General features: G+C 38.8%; 1 protein-coding gene across 1 annotated transcript in view; it reads left to right on the forward strand.

Annotated features, from left to right (window-relative positions):
- The window catches only part of COL4A1 (collagen type IV alpha 1 chain), a 130,238-nt gene that overhangs the window by 37,833 nt on the left and 75,001 nt on the right, over window positions 1–17,404 (forward strand). The window lies entirely within an intron of this gene.

The following is a 17,404-nucleotide window of genomic DNA, read 5'->3' on the forward strand; positions in this document are numbered from 1 at the left end:
AAACAGCTTTACATCTGGCACTGAAATATGAGCAAAATGCTTCTCATTTAGTGCTGTGCAAGCATTCACATTTTTAGTGTGCATTATTTGAGGTAATTTTTCGTTACCTGAGGATAGTTTTCCTGAATTTATGCTTATATGTGAGTGTAGGGAACACACCACAGACCACAAGGATGTAGACTTAAGGATATAAGATAAGGTTTTCACAATCAGAAATTTTTAAATTTCTTTAGCAAAACTACTACTGTGTGTATTGCTACTGTTGCATATGATACTTATCTTCCAGAATTGTTTGTTGGCTGGGAAGAATCTAAGGAAGGAGCACTGGGAAATTCCTTTTCAACATCTGTTTGAGTTCCCTGAAATTGCCTGTAGCTTGCAAACTACGGCATGAAGCCATATTGATAGTGCCACAATGCATGGTCATTTTTGACAAATAAGAAGGCTGTCTAAGCTTCCAGTCACATTACAACTGGTTGTTGTAGTCAGTTCAGCTCCCTGGAAAAGATCAAGGTTGATGAACCTGTTCTGAAACAAATGAGGACACCATATCTTACAAAACAATAATGAAAGAGATAATTAAATGGAATTCATACAGGTATAGAGAATAGAAAGTAACTATGAAGTTTATCTAGGAAGAATTTAGGCCAGCATAGCTTTAGAGATGTTTTGAACCTCCTTTCACTAATACCAATAAAAGCAGAAGTATCTATGAGTAAATTCAAGTTATGCTATTGTAGAAGAGAGTATGATCAATAGTATTTCGTTTTAATGCTAAGCCCTGGGGACCTCCATCTTTTTCTGGCACAACAGCATGCAGTAGCTCATAAATTTGTCAGCTTACCAGTTTTTTTCAGTGCTTAGTAAAATGACAGATGCCTTAGATAATTAAAGCATTCGTGAAACTTGTATCAATCGATCTTACACCTCTCACATCAGACTGACTTAAAGCACCATTCCCGACAGTGGTCCTCATGCCTGCTTGCATCATGTTACCCCTCTGCTGTGCCAGTGTTTTTTAGGTTGACCCCAGCATGAAGCTAGTTCAAGAAGCTAAAATGAGCCGTTTAAAAAAAAAAAGAAGAAACCGCACCCTTTGTAGTCATCATGTAGTTTAGTCCAGCATGGGTTAGATATGTGCCAGTCCAGCAAAAGAGCAGAGATGGGCCCACAAGAGCAGAGATGGGACCACAAAAGGGAAGGGCAAACCTGCGGCACGTCCCACTTGGATTGGGCTCTGTGGCTGTAGGTGTTGTGGACCACCCTGTTAGGGCATCGCAGGGGGAAGAGCTTTCCATGGATCCTACTTGGATCCTTTGGGTGCCTGGAGCCTCTTAATGGCAGGATATTTTTTCAAAGGGCTCTCAAACTGACACTCTGCCCTTTTTTTGTAATAACCCTTGTCTAATGATTTTGGAGGATTTTGTTTCATTTTTTGCCAATGAATGAGGTCTTTAGTGTTTAGTACTGAGCTGTTACTTGACAGATGAGCTTGCTGTGCTGTATTTGGTTTTTAACTGTAAATAGCAAGCAAGGCTCTCAAAGCCTATGTGTATCTGCTGCTCATTATTTACAAATGAAAGAAATCACATAGTTGCGCTTTATTGGGCTGCTTCTTACTGTTTTTAAATAAACTACCTACAAGATATTTACAGCTGTATCTTTATGTTCATCAGCATTTGCACTCCTGTTGACCTCTACGTGTGGAATGCAGGTCAGGCAAATGTTTAATTTTACTGAGCTATAGCTTTTCCATCATTCAGGAAGTTGCCATAGAAAAAAATGGATTTTCAGCTTCTCTTCTAAATAACGTTATTTCGGTTTCTGCCATAAAAGCTATTTACTTTTATTTTTGTACTTAATTAGTACAACATTTCTGTAAACTCAGATATTAAACACTTCCCTGGATGCTTGTAAAATATGCTTTTATTTACCAAATGCATTAAACAACTGAAGTGGTACAATAAAAATTACGTTGTATGTTTTGCAAGAGGAAAAATTCAATTTTTGTCAGCTTCCTGTCTAGTCAACAAAGAAACCCAAAAGAAAGAGAAGATTGGCAAGTTTGTTTCCTTTTGCATCTGGCAAAAGTTACACGCTAAAATAATATTTCCTGTTGCTATTTTGCTCTACTGTGGTCATGTTCTGACTTTTAATTTTTTATTAAAACTGGATTTTCAAATGCGGGTTTTGAAAAATGTGGTTTTGAGAAAATTGTGTCTGTTTTTCATTTGGGCCAGACAAGTAAATTAGAGTATACATGGATAGTACTGATATTTCCTTGTGGTTAGGTTTCAAAAATGCCAAAAGAATCCAATTGACTAGCCACAATACTAAAATCGAGTTCAACAGCACAAAAAGAAAAAAATAAACTGTTTGAAAATTAGTCTAAAAATTGTCATTAGTTACTGGTTTGATGAAAATTTCTCTTTAATAAATATGCTTATTTACAGTATATCATGCATCTAAATTTCACAATCCAAATTCAAACCAAAATGTTTTCTGGAAAAAAGAGCCTATGCGTATAGGAAAAGCTGGGATTATAGTCTCTTCCAGTATGCATATTCTTGTGTGTTTACACAAGAGTTAAATTCAGTGCGAGTCAGAGGATTACATTAGGACAATAAAAGCTACACTAGTTACTGATAATTTGCATCACTTTTCTCTGAACTCCTCTATGCCCTAGTGTTCTTAACTAAGAACTGGATCCAACAGGAGATGTAGACACCTAAAATGGAATTTAGTGGGACAAAGTGTGTGATTTAGACCATCTGATTTGGACTTAAATCTCCCTTCCTTCCCATGCAAGTTTGCTGCAAATCAGATGAATGAGGAAGACTCCTACAGTGCTTCTTGCAAGTCACAGAAATCATTGCTAACTTGGACATACGAACGATAGTGATAGTACTGCCTGTCAGGAAGCAGAAGATGTGGGCTTCTATCTCCTAATTCTCCAAGGAGTGTTGTAATCTATAGGTTAGGCTGTGGTAAAGCTGATCTTCATTCTTTCTTTTGAAGCCAAGTACAAGGGAATCAGAGGTTGGGCATGGGTGCCCAGATATGCGTGTAAAAGAGAGAGGCTGTTGCTCACAGAGGAGGATATTTTCCTGCTTCTGGCGTCGTCCATGTAGGATCTAGAGTAAGCTCATTCCAAATGTTAGATGCTGCCTTAGCCTCTTAATCTTCTTGCACACTGTGATTTTTTGAGTTGCTTCTCAAGTATCTGTCCCGGTGCCAAAGTTTGCGGGTGGTTTTGGTTGTTTTTGCCTTTTTTTTTCTCTTTCTGCTTGTTTTCTTATCTCTAAACTCTTTCTTAAAGGCAGCACCATTTGGACGAGCTGCTGAGTATTGCAATTTAGCTGGTGCTCCTTGGAGAGGAAAAAAGAGGTCTTTGCGGTCATTTGTCTGCAACAACAACAACAACAAAGTTTGCTCTTTTTTTCCTGTCTTTGTCTATGCTTCTGAGCAAGAGTTGAGCCTTCACATCTTTACTGAGCTTTTGTAAAACAATGATCTTTGCATTAAAATTATGTATCTTGCAAGTTTAGGGCTCTCCAACAGCCATGGCCATATCCATGTGGGGTCCTTAAACATGATGATGTGTCCTTTGAAATGTAACTAGAACTGAGTGAAATGTCTTTGGAGCATGCAGAGTTTTAAGGAGAAAAGATACTGATGTGTCCTGAAGAGAAAGTAGTTCGTAGTTAATATAGCATCCTTGCTAGGAGGAAAAGAGAATTTACTGGCTTGTAAAAGAGCGAAGAAGGCAATGCTTCTTATTACAGCTTTTTGAGAATCAAAGTGGAAGTTTGGCTTCTGTCAAGTAAATGACTGACAATTTGTTGCAAAAGTGACTACAAAACATTGTTACAGGTTATTATTTTAGCAGAATTGAAATTATAACTCTGAGCTTGAAGGAAAATGCCCAGGTAGATTGCTGACAGCTGATTTGTTAAAAGCACAGGGAGTTTTCTTTTCTCTATTTCTCATATTTGAGAAAAATGCATGTAATAAACTTTTGGTATTTCTCCCTATCCAAAATCTGTGGTAGTATTAAGTTGCAAATACACCTGAAACAGATTTTACTTTAGGAAATACTGCTCCAGTTTTAGGTCTGCCCTGTGATGTTGCAGGTTTTAGATTTGGCAGTCTGCAACAGCTGGCTGAAATCTTTCACTGTACAATTAAGTGCAGCTTTTCTCTGTAGCAGTGATATTGGTGTAGGATGAACCTGTTTGGAAGGGCTTTGAGATCCATGTAGAAGAAAAGTGGGTTTATAAAATGAAGCTTTTTGTGTGTGTATATATTTTGGCTGGCTGCTAAGTAGACTAAACATGCTGCATGCTTTTTAAATCCAGTGTTTGACAAGGATGTAGAATTGCTGTGGTTACTACTGCTGTTTCCAGAATACCATAATGTTCACAGAATGTATTAATTGCTCATTAACTGTCTTATGACTTGTTGAGTCTGCTGGCCAAAGTGAGGATATTGCTGTCCTAACCTGACTCCTCTTCCCCAGGTAACTGAGGAGATCAGTGGACTAACCTCCTATCTAGTGTTGTGAAGTATGAACAGTGTGTTTTAAATTGTTCATATTGTTTGTTATTGAGCTATTATTTCATTATCAGAATTTCTGGAAGGTTCAGGTTTCTTTTAGAAGAAAACAGGCCTGTATGTAAAATCAGTGTTGTCAAGCTTAGATAATTCAGAAATCTTTTGGTCAGTTCTGATAAATCAATGCAATAAAAATTGCATCTGGTCTAGTAGAATTTGATAGTCTCTAAATATTCTAGCTGGCAGAATCCTCTTGGAAGGATTTTAATGACAAGTCGTATACTCCTGCCATATGCCATGGAGGTCAATTGGGATTTCCTTTAGGGTTTTCCTTGCGGAAGCTGCAGAATCTGACAGGTAGGGGCAAATCTTGTAAAAGTGTTGTGAAACCAAGCTTGGTGTTGGGGATCTTCACACTGTGCAGATATAGCCACAGTTTCAGGGATCTGCTGGAGGAGTAATCTATTCCTCTAGGCTATCTGTCCTGAGGAATTGTTGTCAGTGTGTGTGTAGAGCCTTTACTGCAGATGCAGCATACCCATTTATAAGGAGAGGTACCTAAAAGTTAATCTTTCAAGCTCAGAGGCAGGGTGGGCTAGGGGATAAGGAGCTGGTGATGGGGAGCAGTGGGCAAGGAAGGAGCAGATGGACACCTTTCATACCCTATATGGGACAGAGGAGGCAGAAAGCCTACTTGGTAAAATCAGGCCTAGGGCGAAGTTCCCTAGTAATCCCTGCATGTGCATACAACCTCCTCCGCTGGTGAGGACTCGCAGGACAGGAGGGTGTTAAATGGAAATTAGGAACTGCATAAATGAAAATGTACTACTCGGAGTGCACCCAAAGGAAAGTTTTGCTCAGGTAGTGTGATTTTTTAAAACACATTAGTCTTTCTGTGGTGGATTTTGCATTACCTGGGTTTGTTCTCTGGTACAGGCACGAGGGTCCAGGGGTTTTTCTTCCTCTGCTTTTCTTGCATTCTTTAGCATGCATCTCAGCCAACAGGATTTTGTCTCTGAATTTATTTAGTCTAGGCAACTAGTGGCTGAGGAAAAAGCTCTTCACTTCAGAGCAGTGTACTGTTTTGAAGATGTTACTTTCAAATATATGTGTTGCTGGTTGCTCGTGTTTATCAGCTGAGGGAAGGGAAACCACCACTCATGAGCTTGCTGTAAACATTTGCAAAACTGCTTCATTAACCTTCTGCATATTGCTAGTAAGACATCTCCTGTGCCTTGAAGTTTAGAAAAAGAAAAAAAAAAACAACCCTTGGTAAGAGTTAGGGTGCTGGTGGGCTCCATCTCTTGCCTCTGCTGCAGACTAGTGAATGCTGCAGCATACTCTGCCTGGTTGTGATCTCTGGGCTTACTCTGTCTGGTAGAGGCAGCTGAGGCACACGCTGTATTGTGCAATTTGTGCAATTGCCTTTGTGCAATTCCTTGCAAAATGGGAAACCCGTCAGTGCCATGTGAGGACCAGTTATAAGAGTGAAAATATAGTGATGGCTTTGGACAAAATGAAGAATACAGTGCCGAGAAATAGTCTTCTCTTCAGCATAAAGGCTATGACAATGCTGAGCGAGGGAAATACCCCTGTGGAATGAGGAGCAGCATCCATGTGGTGTAGTCACTGATTCATAGAAAGAGTCTGTGACTCAGCAGCCACAGAAATTGTCTTATCATGATGCAGTCTTCAGTCTTCATGTTTATAGGTAAAAATAGGCTCTGTGGGTTATCTCTGTGGCTAGGTTGTGGTACTGAATGTAGTGCTTAGTGCTTGAAATTGTAGCTTTGTGTTCACATCCTGCAAACCACCATGATAAATGAAACCATAAACTAGAAAGCAGAGTGGTTTTGTGGCTGTTAAGAGGGATTTTTCTGCATTTAAGAAACAGTACTATAAGGAAGGAGCTTGGCCTGTGTCCATGCCACTACAGTTCATCTGTCTCGTGCCTCGTTTCTGGTGTTCCTCCTTCTGTCAAGCCCAACGGGCTGAAGCTGTGCTCTTGATGAGTTGCTCTGGTGGTGACAGCAGCCTGCTGCCAAATTCCCTGGAGCTGCTCAGCTCCGTTGCATCACCTCATAAGACCCGTGGTGTATGAGAGGAAGGAAGGAAGGAGAGAGTCCCCCCGGGATCATGGCTTGCTTTCACTAGAACAATTTCTTATCTTTGTCTTGCTTCCTGCTGGGATCGGAGGAGCTCTGGGACAAGGAAGGTGGCTGCGTGTTGGTTGTGTGAACTGCCCAAATGGTGGCCACCAATCTCTCCCTCCCTGGCAGGGATGCAGGGTTGGGAGCAGACTGTGGGCCTTCATGGCCCCTTTGATCATTAACGATTGGGTCTGGTTGTGTGCCAGAGGAGGCATACCTGGCGCAGTGAGAGGGCTCTTGGCTTGCCCATTCGTAAAGGTGGAGCACTGCCAGCCTGGAGATTTGCTCCAGCTCACTAGTTTTGGTTGCTTTGCATTTTGTCTGCCTGCCAGAGGAGTTTGGGGGCAGGCTCTTGATCACATGGAGCACCCATAGTCACACTTATTAGGAGAACGCTGTACTTACAGCGTGGGGGTCAGTGTGCTGCATGCTGAACACCAAAAACACAGAAACTAGACAGACAACTACCTATTTGTAAAAGGCAGTGAAGCCCTGCAGGTGTGGATTTACTGTGAGGACAGCAAGGAGACCAAAGCCTGTCTCCTTTGGCATCGCTTGCTGCAGCGTGCATGCTCTGCCGTTACGGGACACTGTCGTAATGCCACAGTTTCCATCGTCCTAGATTATCCTTGTACATTAAACAGATGCTCATGTTTGTTGTGTGGATGCATCCCAGAGTGCAGCAAGAAAAATAAACTCTAACTATTTGCTTCAGAGAGTTTAATTACTTACGTTTTGTTTCCCTTCAATTTAAATGCTTCGTAGCTATTAATGCTAGTTATGCTGAAAAGATGAATTAGAGGGCAGGATATTTGGATCTGTGTCATGTAGGATAAGGAACAGTGTGCTTTGTGCTTTCCAGAGTAATCGCGTACAACGTGGGTGGTGAGCTCTGCAACAGAGGTGGTAGCTTTGCAAATAATTTTGTCTTCCAAAATTTTTTTTTCAAGTTAGTAAAATGAGGTATGGAAATTCCTCACCTATACCACATAGATCAAGTTTGCATCTTCACAAAGCAGAAGAGTAGGATGGGGATTATAGGCAGTGGTTGCCATAAACTAATTTAGAAAGGGTCATGCCCTTTGAAATGTATTCCTGAAAGTGCTTTTCACTGATGTAACATGGTCCTGGAGCATGCTCTAATTCTCAGCTGTTGGTGAAAAATAATGACTGTAATGCCAGAGTATCCACATGCTCCTATATCCTATTGGCACCTGGAATTTTTTCACTGCTTTGAAAACATAACTGAAAGTGGAGTTCTTAAATACGAAAAGAGTACAAAAACAACTAGATAAACAGTCACTTGGTAAATACAGTATTCTGTACTTGCTGGGGGCTAAAACAGCATCTGGCATTCTATGGAAATAGACCTGCTCAGAGATGTGCTGATGGGGGTCTTATGTTTTAATGATAATGTCAGATATTTCTTTAGTTAGTACTCACAAGCCAGTTAAGTACTTCGAGCTGTGCAGGACAGAGTAATATTCTGATGTTTAGGGTGATATTCTAATGTGATATTCTGAAAATTCCAGTAAATAAGATAATACCGTGGTTGTTAATAGAGCTTCCTGTAAAGAATTTTATTTTGAGAAAACTGTTGCTTTAAATGTCATTTTTGTCCAAATATGGAACTACAGGAATAACTTCATATTTCCTGTGAACTAACTGGAAGCCCCCTGGATCTGCATTGCTTTGTAATATTTATGTTCACATCACTACCAGGAAAGTCATGTTCACAGAACAGCTTTCAGGGGACTCCCATGACCCTGCCTCCAGGACAGACCCCTGGGGAATTTGGAAAGGAATGTAAAAAATGAGATCCCTGGAATCAAACATTCCAGCTCCAACAACCTGGAATTTTTTGACTAAGATGTTACTTCTTTTTTAATTGCAACTTTTTATTAAAACTTCCTGCTCACATTAATTTACATAGTAGAATGTTTTCTGAAATAATTAGCATTAAGCATTTAAAAAATGAGGTAATATTCCTCTGAATGGCCTAAATACTTTGGAGATCTCTGATAAGAATCTGTGTTCTGTCCGTAGTTTTGGTATCAACATCCTGTAGCATTCTGGTAACTTTAAAAACCAAAAAACAAACAACAAAACAAAAGCATAAACAAAAAACACAACACCCCACCACCCCAGGAAAAAAAAATCTGCAAAACCAACAAACAACTCTCCCCTCACCCGAGAGCTATAAAGAAGTTGTTTCCAATTATATTCTGATTATATTCTCCAGAGCTTTTCTATAGAAAATCAGATGGTTTTCTGAAAATTTTACAAGGATTTTAAAGAAAAACAAAGCTGAATCTATATAATTGGTTCTAGTTTCATCATGCATGCACAATACTACCTCGGGCGGTAACTTGCTGTCCTTTTCAGATATTAACTATATGTTGGTTTGCGCGAGGCTTGGATAAAGTTTCCCTCATACTAATAGGGATACTAAATTGATGCATTGACATACTAGTAATTGAAGTGCCATGGTTTTCCACTATGTAGATTTGTTACAGGAGATTGTCCTTTCCTAGAAGGTGTGTTATAAGCACAGTTCTATGTTAACAGAGAGATTAGTGAAGACTACTTCCTTTCCTTTCTGTCATACTCATATACGTCTACTTAGATCCAAATGAGGTCTTCAGGAGAAGGAGTATTTTAATTCTTCTTACCCATGCAAAGTGTAAGGAGCCTATTGAGATTATCAGATTGCACTCAATTCAGTTGCTTAAACAAAGGCATCTAGTAGCCTTTGAGACATTTACATAGGCATGACAGATAGGACCTAGGACCTAGGGGAGAGCCCTTCCCACCTGGCCTAACAGCTGGAGACCAGTGGAATACCATAGGACATCTTGAATGATACTGTACTTAGGCCAACCAAATTTGATTCTTAATGTCTGTCACCAGAATGACGTGTTTTCTTCTGTGCTCTATCAATAATGGATCCACAGAAAATGGAAATGACACAACCAAGGGCTTTAAATAGCTTCTACATGACAGAAACATCCAGTTATTGCTGACCAGAGTAACTTAATTTAGTGACCTAGAGGCTGAAAGCTGTAAAACCCATAAGCCATCTCTTGGTTCAAGGAATTCCCTGAACAATCATACTGCAGTCTACCCATGGTTTGCTGGGAAAAAGAAAAGGACATAAAAGTATGTTGCCAATGTTTTTTTTTTATGGTGGAGAAAAAGGACTGGGGAGAGGAGAAAAGAGCCAGAACTTGTTGACATTAAGAAAAAAATCATAAATGTTCCCTTTTGTCTGTTATTGTTTTGTCTATTATTATTTGTCTATCTGTCCGTAGACCTCTGAACTTAGTGGATTTACAAATGAAGTGAGAACTGTGCTCAGTTTGTGTTCTCAACTGTAAGTCTTGAAAATGAAGGCATGGCACACGTTCCTCTTCCCAAACCATACTGAGGACTGAAGCATGATTGCATGCAGTCCAGGACAACTGGCTTTCTATCAGCTCCCACGAGGGGCAAGCTTCCCACTCTTTTGACATCCTTTAGTCTCTTAGCACAGATGTTGTGAAACAGTGGGTGCCCTCATCCTAGCAGAGGTTATGGGAATGACTGAGAGTGAAGGCTGATGGATCAAGTTGTTCATTTGACTTGTGACAGTTGATTTGACTTGACATTTGTCACAGCCAAGAAATGTGAAGCCCTATAAAAGCCCTCCTATGCACAGCTAATCTTCTAGTGCTTCTCTGCAGGATTTGTGTGGATGGTTGTGCTAAGGTTTCCATTGATGAGATATACCCAGAATACGAAGTCACACAGATGCTGTCCCAATAATCAGTTAAAACTAACCATCTTAAAGAATAATAGTTTCTATGGTTCACTGGAAGCAAGCCTAAAAATACAACCGTTTAAAATGATTCGCTAACATATTTGAATCAGAAGTGGATGACTTTGTCAGCAGATTACTGATTTGACGGAAAATGACTTCAGAACTGCTGAAATAAAAATTGTAAAACCTAGTCAGTAACCAAAATATTAAAAAATAAACTATTCAGTATAAAAAATAAAATTAGTCAGAAAAAACAGAATTTTGAGACATTTTTCAGAAATGTTTAATTAGTGCAGTTTGAGCTTTTTGATTTTTCTCCATTTCTTATGTGCAAAAGGAATAAAAAGCTGGATTCACAAAGGAATTGCTTTTTCCTTGATAGCTATTTCCTGAAATTTTGAAGATGCCCATGTTCAGTGTACTGAAGAGTTTTTAATCCACTCTTCAGCTCCTAGATTAGTATCCATTTACCAGCTGGTTCTTGGGTGATCTGCTTTCACACTTCTGGTGTGCTCCACAACAACCTAACTGTTGTGGAAGCAGGATGAAAGCAAGTGAAAATGCCTTCATACGCTAGTGCTTTGGACTCTCATTAAGGAAGGAAGATGCTCAGGTTCCCATCTCTGATCTAATAAAATTTCAGTGTGCCATGTGAAATGTAATTATTTCAACAGAAAAAAGTTTCTGTGTCTTGCCTTTGAAATGGTTCATAGCACAGCAGGTTTCCTGGTCTTCTAAGAGAAATGAACTCAAATCCTCTGAGGCAGAAAATAGTATATGGTAGAAAAACTTTAAGTCTTTGTCAAACACTTAATGCAAAGCTGTTTTGAAGGAGAGTGACTTTTTTAAAGTGTGGCAAGGAAAAATGATGTGTTTATACTGAACAATTATTTTGCTGTGCCAGCATTTTTACAAATACGTTTTAAAACCCTAGCATAGTCAGGACAAATTTTCTTCCACAGAGTTCATGTCAACTAGTATATCATAATACAACTTACCCTTCCAAAAATAATGTTTCAAAATATATTTGTCAAGCCCTTGTAGCTAATACATATGTTAATACTAATTCATACCTTGTTACTGTTGTCTAAACAGACCTAGAAGTTGTGTCGTTTGGGTCTTCTTAAATAAATGAGTTCTTGTTTCCTCCAAATCACAATTTTTATCCTTTTGTATAAATACAGTATAGTGAGATATAGAAACAATGAGGCTTTTTATCCTGGTATGTTTATTCAAGAAAAAAAAAATGGTAGCCACCTTTTTCCAAAATCTAAAATAAATCTAAATAATCTTACAAAGGCAAATATCTACATTTTGCTAAGTCATTAAGACAGTCTTTCTTTTTTTCCTTTTCTTTCCAGTTAAGTGTAAACCAGAAGTTTTAGGAACACTTTTTTTTAAACCTTTTTAATGGAGTGCAAAAAATGAGCAGTTCTACTTACTCTGTAGAATACAGAGTACAAATTACAACTGTACAAATACAGTTATATCTAAAGGGTAAAGACAAGAATATAATACAGCTAGGGAGCTATTTTGACATTCTGAGGAGAGAAGAAAATATGTCAGGAATTCAAGAGATAAGCATCACCTCCCTATTGCCGTATTTGGTGGGACGGGAAACTGAAGACATGTATAGATTCAGCTATTTTTTTCAGCTACATATGAGTTGTACCTATGTGCAAGTAGGTAGGACTGCAGTCTCTGCTGTATAAAAATAAGTCTCCCTTGGCCTTTCCCATTGTGGTTAGGCTAGCATAGGGGTGGAAAGAGGGCACTTGTGTGAAAATAGGAGATTCATAGTTAAAGCTCTTGTGGTCGAACAGATATTCCATTGGCATAGTCAAAATTGGTGTGAATTGGAACTAAAGCAATGTGGGGAGGGAAGGAAATCTCCACTGTTCTCATCAGAAAACGTGGTCAGTTTAAGCGTAATGTCTAAACAGAAAATGTCATTTTATAATAAATAAAGTATGAGATGAAATCATTACAATTATTGTTACTTGTTGAAGGATTTCAGCTATTAATTAGAAACAGCGAAGAGTCACAGGAATTTTAGTATTTGTGCTGTTCTCACCAGTTACTTGTTTACAGGGTTTTCAGGCATTTGAAAGACATTGTGTTTTGGGTAGGAGAAGTGATTATATTGCCTGTGAATGAGATTTTCAACAGGAACAGAGTTAAGTAAACAGTCTGTTTTATTAAATTTCTACCTTATATATGTGCTTAACAGTATGAATTTGAGCTAGATTGAGACCTATGCAATTAGCCTAAGCTAATAGGCAGTTTTAGCTCAACTGTACATATTTACTGAAAAAACTTTGCTATCTCTGGCAAGACTTGCACACATTCTAAAACTTCAAGTATATAATGAGGGGAAAAACATGCTTCATTTGATGCTGAGCTTTCCTGTGAAAGTGTGCCATAGTCCTATCATCTCATCCATACCACTTCTGATTATTCAAAAAAACAGACAGGCAATGTAACACTTTTCTATTTCTTCTTCACTGATAGCCTTATTTTTAAAACAACAAAATAAATTTGAAACAAGCAAATAGTGTGCACATTTAGTCAGTGTAATTACATATTCCTTTTCCTGCTTCATCTGTGTTTAGTGTTCATGTGTCGTGTTCTGTCTCAGGTTCTGGGCAGGAACTGCCACATTGGTGTTTTATATGCTGCTTTCATAAAAGGGCACTGAAACTCAGCAAGCAGACTCTGAACTTATCTTGTGGGAAAGCGAACTACATGTTGGCTTTAAAAACGCACTTCTGTAAGCGAGATGAGTGTCCAAGAACTGACTCTGCCTTTGTATTTTGTTTGGTGATATCTGTAGTCTCCAGAAATGGTGCATGTCCAAATATGGCAGTTGTCTCCCTCACAGATTGTTAATCTGGCGGTTTGTATTGTTCCTGTATGTGTTCCAAGCAATAGCCCTCAAAATGCCAGGGAAGTAGCTGGACATGGAAAAATAGAGCAAAATGCAGAAGTCTGTAGCTAAGACCTCACAGATGTGTTAGAAAGTGAGTTGCAGAGCACAATTTCTCCCATCTGCTGCAGGAACTTTTAGAAGTCGTCTCAGCTATGTCACTCACAGGCCTTGGTACTTCTGAGATTTTGTATGGCCTTTATCAAAGACAGAGATCTGGTTTAGGAGACCTCTTTGTTAGCAGTACTTTTTTAGGACTTTATGTTACTGTGAGAGTAAATGAATCACTCTTTTAGGCAAATATTTGATCTGCATGTAGCACTTCCATATATGTGATGTTAAAGGGACATAATCTTTTTATAGTTTTATGCTGATTTGCAAGCATGATTCACTAAACTTATTATCAGTTGCAGACAGTCTGGGAGAGTGAAACAGAACGGAAATGCTTGTCAAAAAATGAAGCAATTTATAGTGCTAAAATGAGCTTTTGCTTCTGGGCTAACTGGTATTTTGTGGGAGGAGTGAGATAAAATGAATGCTATCAAATATTATATAAGAGGCTGGTCTGAAGTGTGAGGAAGCTATGAGTATTTAAAAACTGCTAGCCCATCATGCAAAGTGTGTGAGGTATCACAGTGCATCTGGCAAAAATCTTTGGATTAATCTATAACTGGCTCCTACACAAGGGATAAAGAGCCTTCCTTTTCATTCCCCACACCTAAATTGAACGTCCTGCACAGCACTATTCCTTTTTTGTTTTGCATTTGGAGGACATCAATGATTACTCCAAAATCCATGCAGTTTCTGAAGAACATGTCATTTCAAAGAGGATGGCTGGGAGATAGGATGAAACTATTTCTCTTGATTTCTCTCATTACCTCTAGCCATATGTGGTGGGAAATCATGAACTGGATTGTTGTTATGAGACTGGCTTAAGATCATAACAGTTTAGAAGTAAGCAATAATTGGAACGCTTTCTGCTCATTTACCTTGCAAAGATTATCTTTGTGCCTTTGTAGTAAATTTTCCACTTATGACTTGATTGTGTAAGGTTCAAAATTCATTCCTAAATGCAAATCTCCTTGACCACTAAAAGATACTCAACTAAATTTCTAACACTTTCTGAGGAACAAAGACCCATTATTATTCTGTATCCCATTCTGTCTAGATCCCCTTCTGTTTGACCCTCAGTATTACTTTTCTCTCCATTTTTTCCCTTTTTCTCATACATAACCCATATTCCCCTTCTGCCCATTTCACCTTCTCCTTAGTCCTCCAAAATGTGATTCATCTCAAATCAGAGCAAACTTCAAAAACAGACGAGATGAATTCCATCCAATAAATGCCTGTTTCTTGCCATTGAATAAAGGGAGACTGCAGTAACTAGTATAGATGTTTATATCTGCACTTGGTCAGGTGAACCCAAACACTGATTCTTGTACCTTCTGTAACCATCTCTCCGTTTCCCGCCTCATTACATGTTCCTTTGACCTCCTTAAACTGACCCTTGACCTGAAAGCTTTCTTTAGTCTGGCCCTCCCATCCTCCCAGAGGACTAAGAGGAAAACAATCTTATTTCCTCCTAGCATATGTAGGATGTTATCAGTTGTATCATCACATGCCTCAGAGTCAAAAATTTGCTTTAATAGCTCCCACTACTGGAAGGCAGTAGTGGCTGTCATTGTTGGTGAACCTTCCTTCCACTTGCAGAGGTTACAGTCAGTTATAACAGGAGATGCTGCTACTGTAAAATAACAGCATGATTTTGTAGAGCAGGTGATCTATGTTGGTATAGCAGGCTGCAGTGCTTGACCAGTAGGACCTTATGCAGCTGTGTTCTGTTGGACCTGTTCAGGAGGAGCTATGCTCCCTGAAGTTCAGTACATCCTTACCTTCCTTGTATTTGATTAGAATAATCTCATATTTAAAAAACAGGAAAAACTGAGTATAATGGCATCATTTTTAGGAGCACAAAAGGAGACCTGAAAGCACAAGTCCATTCTTCTGACCATTCTAAATTTAAGAACAAAACCCAATTAAAAATCGACAACAACATGCCTTTTTTTTAAACTGTGCATGTTAAATAACAGGCCGAAGGAAATATACAGGGATTAACTTGAAAACAGATGTTTGTAATGATTCAATGACGTATGTTAATTACATTCCCAGATGCAATTAAAACAGACGTTTTCTGAATTTAAGGGATGTGTTGATAAAGCTGATAACATTCTACATGATGCTGGAGAAGGAAGTATGATCCGTAGGCATGTGTCTTCCAGCTGTGATCTCATCAGGTCTGAAAAACTAAGAAAGGTCACATTGGGTCAGTTCTTGAAATGGGCGGTCCAATGTTTTTCTAGGCAAAACCATGTACTGCAAGAAGCAATGTTGATAGTTCAGTGGGTGACACTTTTCCCCTTCTGTCACTATTGATTTGGAGTTGTAGCATGTGCTGATATTGTTTTTGGATTTAATTCTCTTTCTATAGTATAGGAGTTACACTCATTCAATTCAATGTTGCTTTTCATTTTTATCTGTGTTTACAATATATTATTATGGTATACTGCTGTTGTTATGTAAGAGAAATAATTTTGCTTTATATGAATGTGGAGAAAGTTTGACTTTATGGAACAATTCAGTGGATCTACATATAAAAGAGTAAGCTCTCAACAAGAGGAACAAGTGCTTCAGGAGTTGGTATTTTAGTTTTATGTGACAGCCTTCGATAATTTTATTTTCAGCAACCCAATTTCTCTTTTATGCTTTACTTGAAAAGAAAATCTATTTATTTATTTTTAATCTCAAAATGGATTAGATGCATTTGTTTTTATTTCCCAGAAGTACTGAGATCTCTGTGACTGTGGTATCAATAGGCGTGAAGGGCTGGGCTCTCGGCATCTTTGCTGAGAACTTGCTTTGGAGAGGTGCTGTCCCTGACTGTTTCTGGGACTACTTCTGGGATAAGTACTTCATGAGGCTGCTGAAAGATTTTGGGTGCTGCAGTGGATATTCAGTGATATAAATTTTTTTGCTTGTTTTCCCCCTAGTTTGTTTCTATGGGGCATAACAACTATAAAAGTGATAAAGACTGCTGAGTTACTGGCTGCTTCATGACTGTGAGGAGGAAAAGGGAGGAGTAGGCTAGGTGCACCTGAGTGTGCTGAAATGTTTTGGTAACGCAAAGCAACTGTAAGCCTTTACCTAATGGGTGCATCAACTAATCTGACTTGCCCTTTCTCTCGGATGTTACCATCTTTCTTATTTAATTAAAGAACCACTAATTAATTAGTGGTTCTTTATGGTTGCCATAGAAATCATTTGGTTACTATTGACAACTAAACCAACCCCCAAATCTCTCGAGTCACCATCTTATGGCTTATGTGAACAAAGGCATGAAAGCTTTTAGTGGTACTTGTTCCTGTTAAGCTCCCTTCGTCAAACATCTAAGTAAGATCTCCTCTTCCTCCCTTCTGGGGGAAAGGACATGTGAAATGAGTATTTCATGTGAGGAAATCAGCTGTCAGGACTAGCTAGGTCAGTGCACTAGCCTTCCCTCCTGAAATAAAAACGCCCCTCTCCCAAGTCCTCCTGTTTCTCTGCCCTCCAGAATTTCACATTACAGAATCTGAATAGACTTGGGAGTCTTTTTAAAATTTCTCCTGAAGTACTGACATTTTCTGGAGCTATAAGTTGGCTGTATGTTGACTTTAGTTTATCTCATGTAGAAAACCTGTGGGGTCGATCTGTCCTGAGAAAAGTCTGTCTGAAAACAAGAATCTGTATAGTAGAAAATAGTTCAGATTGCTTATATTTTACTCATTTTTCTTCAATGCATTCTATTCTTGTAAGGAATATGCTTTTACTGAATGGAAGCAGTCTCATCATAATGATAATTACAGTTAGATATTATAAAAGACAAGAAAGAGAGGAAAGGGTAATTTGTAATGTAGCAAGTGTGGGATATGGGACCAGAAG

Source organism: Dromaius novaehollandiae, chromosome 1 (genome assembly GCF_036370855.1).
Source record: "Dromaius novaehollandiae isolate bDroNov1 chromosome 1, bDroNov1.hap1, whole genome shotgun sequence".
Classification (NCBI taxonomy): Eukaryota; Metazoa; Chordata; class Aves; order Casuariiformes; family Dromaiidae; genus Dromaius; species Dromaius novaehollandiae.